Here is a 4098-nt window from a genome sequence, read left to right on the forward strand (position 1 = left end):
AAAAGTTGCTTAGTGCAAAAATCACTGCAAGGGCTGCACATGGAGAGTAGAACAATAAAAAGTGTAATGTGTGTGAGCGGAACCGAAATGGGGGGGTAGAGATGGATTTAAAAACACATTTTTTTAAAAACCTTATGCGGCGAAATCGTAATGAGCAACAGATCATGAATAAATGTGGATCTGATGTATTTTTAATAGGGATAATGTCCAATTCTGCAACTGTACTAGATCTAACCAAAAGCACATTTCAACCTTTCATCCCAGGATAAAAATCATCAGTGAGTAATATTTAAAAAAAGTACGATCTACTATCCCATGTTAAATCTTTACTCCCTCTATTGAGTTATTCTTCGTGCTTTATTTTCTTACTTCCTATTTTACTATTTTACTTTGCCCCATCTCCACCAGAATCCAGAGTTTAGGGGGATTCAGTCATTAACACCTACCTTCATCTGGGGTTCTACTATATGATGTTGCTTCTCACTGGAGCCAAACCTCCAAAAAAAACCCTTACATTTTGCATGCTCAGTGTTGCAAAATATCTTTCCTTTCTCAAATGCATAGATTGAAAGTTAATGATTGAGTCACTTGCAATGGAAACAAATCCAATCATAAAATACAATTGTGAAACAACCTAACATAAAAAAAAAGAAAAACTGTACGAGTCCTGGTTTCCAATTTTTTGCAGAAATACTTATTTCTTGTCACACAATTGAAGCACCTCAGTGATGGACACATCAGGTCATGGCTCAACTAGTTAATCTGGTGGGGATGGAGGAGATTCGCTAATCACTGATTTGAAGCTGGTTCCAACAGGTTGATCTTTGCTGAGTTTGTTTAGTCTTTCAGACTGCTATTGCTGATCAAACAGACTTTTGTCGTCATCTGCAACGGCGGCAGATGTGCTGGCGATACAGGCACAGCGGGGGAGGTCATCGCTTTTGGTGCAGGCAGAGTCTGTTAAAAGTTTCAGTAATGTGCTGCTTATGCACAAACACAGCTGAGGATGTTCTCCTTCACTGACTTCATAGTCTTCTCCTTAGACAGAAAGGTGGAGGAGCAGCTGTATCTTTCTCAGGAAATCTGGTGTCACTTATTCTGAAATTAATAAGTAACTTACTTAACTAGGGGCAGCCTATGGAAAAACTGCGTGAATTTATCCCCCTCTTATAGGTTATAGTTTACAGCTATGTTCACCTGGAAGGAAAGTTATGCAGATGAAACAATTATAAGTTTAGCAGGTTAAGTGTTGAGCAGGCAGTCTTGTAAGCCATAATAGTGGCTCGTAGTAGTGGAATGTACCTCTCACTTAAATTAATGACGCTAAATTAATGACGCTTATCAAAATAAGACAGGATTTCCTTTATCTCCATTAAAATAATAGAGCATTTTTTTTTCTTTAATGGGCATCATATGGAATAGCCATCACATACTGATGCTTGGTCGCGGTATAACAAAGAGGGTGCGCGTTAAAGTTAATTTTTTCTTATGCAAAGCAGTCTGAAAGCGTCAACAGGAGTCCATCAACGCATCCAATAGACATAATGAAACCACGGGTTCTCTGGATGTCATTGCTGTGACAACACAAGTAGCCATGGTAACCAAGGAAATATTAAAGAAGCTTGTTGCAGTTGAGAGGCATTCGTCTTTTATTGTGTCTTCAACATTATGACTTTGTTTTTTTTTCCAAATCCAACCCACATAGTTTGCCTGCAAATTCCTCGCCAGCTAGAGGTGTTGCGTAATCCTACACAAACAGAGACAAAAAAGGTAAAGTCAAGAACAAAGAGCAATAGCGAATGCAACAGAAAATGAAGTCATAATCTCTGTTTGTACTGACATTGGTGTAGTACAGGGTTTGTGGTAAAATGAACTAACATATTGTTCTGTTTCTATTTATTTATTTAAAAGGGACAATGCCGTTTGACAGCTTTCCAGTGCAAATAATGAAACTGTTGTGCTGCACACAGAGTTTATAGCTATTGCTAATTTCAGTCCCCTGTCCCTGGTTGTGTTTGACATCCAGAATGCACAAACGATATACAGCATTCAATTACATAAAACTAAAATACTAAATACTAAATATTCACAATATTCTTCAGTATAAAGAGTAGTCTAAAAGTAAATCTAAACAAGCAAGAAAGCCCACTATCCCAGAAAACTATTAATGATAATAATAGTAATACATTTAAAACAAACCAAAGATTATTGTTAACCCAAGTTATGTACATTTGTTTCAGCACAGCTTACTGCGAGAGCATCTGTTGCTGTTTTTCAGTCTCTTGCTCCAGTTCACTTCATGTATGTGTTTTCTCTGCAAAACAGACAGAAAAAAACAAACAGCGAAGACGTGAAACGTGGTGAAACAGAAAGCAGCAGGGAGAGACTACAGATACAGACTGAGCAAAAGCTCGCTTATAGATAATCACATCAGTTGACAGTAGTTTCATATTTTACATCATAGACTAATTGTTGTGATCCTTCAAATCTAACAGCATTTATCCATCCAGCCATTCTCATCCAAATTGATGGAATGAAACTTACCTTGCGGCTTGTTTTAGATGCCCACAATCAAAGAATGACCAACGGCCTCACAGCGTGCTCTTTGTTTTACTTCCCAGAACTGTTCAAGTTAGAGCAGCTCTGGCAAATAAAATAAAATAAATGTCTCAAAGAAAAGAAAGCATCTAAATGTTACGTTGTTGGCTGCAAGGGCAAGTGGGTCACTGCTGCTGCATTTACTGCTTTTATTGTGCAAAGGTCTGTTAATCGGGTAACACACACACACACACACACACACACACACACACACACACACAGCAAACAGAGAGATGGATAATTTCACTGTCAAACACAAACTGCACTCTCATAATATACACCTTACCACATCTGAGAGGCAGCATGTGAGACAAGCAGCTAATTAAAGCAACGTAACTCAACCTAAACTGAAAAAAATAATGCAGTCTTGACAAACCAACATTTCTTTTCTTTTCCTTTTCTATTTCTTTTTAAAGCGCATCAGTTTTGACAATTTTCCAACAAGGAGCTAGAAGAGTGATGAGTTTGTTTGTAAGTATGTTTCCTGGTAAAGTCTAATTGGGCTTTCTTGTTCCTGTTGAAAATCACCAGTGGTTTATATCTTATTGGAAGCCCTTTGTATTTACGTGCATGAATGTGTTTCTTGATTGTAGATTTATGATATAAATCTTCCTCCAATGGGGAGGAAAAAGTTCTGTCATTCACTACTTGAGTTTTCTTCTAGAGTCTTCAAGGCTCTTGGTGTTATTGTGCTCCTTGTTTTGAAAAATTAACTTCTTGTTTTGGCCTCTAAAGTTTGTTGATAACTGATAAGAGTTATTTGGCTTTTCTGTCTAATGATGGCCTCATTTACCTGCATCTTTTTAGATCTCATATTAGGGTTCCAGTAAAAACCTACAAAGCCACAAAAAGTTCAACACCACATATTAGTCGTAATTTACCATGGAATATTGAGGGACCGGGCCTTATCTGGCCCCAAAACTGTCAGTCATTTAACTGTAAAATTACTTTTTGATTCTCTGAAAATGAGTGATTTATAAAAATAGTTAATATAGTATTTTTGTTAGACACCTTATATCTTCACACTGTCTCTTAATTATTTGATGTAAGTTTCAACACTTAAGTATACACTAGAGTCAAAAGTTTGCACAGACCCTCTCATGTAATGAAAACTCCGAATGAACACATATGGAGGAATTACTGTATGTAGTAAACAAAAAAGTGTGAAATAACTCAAAACATGTTTTATATCTTAGATTCTTCAAAACAGCCACCCTTTGCTTTGATTACTGCTTTGCACACTCTTGGCAGTCTCCTGATGAGCTCCATGAGGTAGTCACCTGAAATGGTTTTCTAACAGTCTTGATGGAGTTCCCAGAGATGCTGAGCACTTGTTGGCCCTTTGCCTTCACTCTGAGGTCCATCTCATCCCAAACCATCTTAACTGGATTTAGTTCAGGTGACTGTGGAAAACATACCATCACTCTCCTTCTTGGTCAAACAGCCCTTACACAGAATGGAGGTGTGCTTGGGGTCATTGTCCTGTTGAAAAATAAATGA

At 37.5% G+C, this 4098-nt stretch overlaps 1 long non-coding RNA gene across 1 annotated transcript; it reads right to left on the reverse strand.

Moving 5' to 3' along the window:
* Positions 1-1635: 1635 nt before the first annotated feature.
* LOC146583479 (uncharacterized) lies at positions 1636-2731 on the reverse strand. Its single transcript, XR_014893149.1, has 3 exons — positions 2545-2731; positions 2230-2314; positions 1636-1747 (listed from the first exon to the last, which is right to left on the reverse strand). It is a non-coding gene; the product is annotated as an uncharacterized LOC146583479 (long non-coding RNA).
* Positions 2732-4098: the final 1367 nt, after the last annotated feature.

This window comes from Mchenga conophoros, linkage group LG1, assembly GCF_057382185.1.
Source record: "Mchenga conophoros isolate Kocher_MC1m ecotype Shallow Benthic linkage group LG1, M_conophoros_male_GT1.1, whole genome shotgun sequence".
Taxonomy (NCBI): Eukaryota; Metazoa; Chordata; class Actinopteri; order Cichliformes; family Cichlidae; genus Mchenga; species Mchenga conophoros.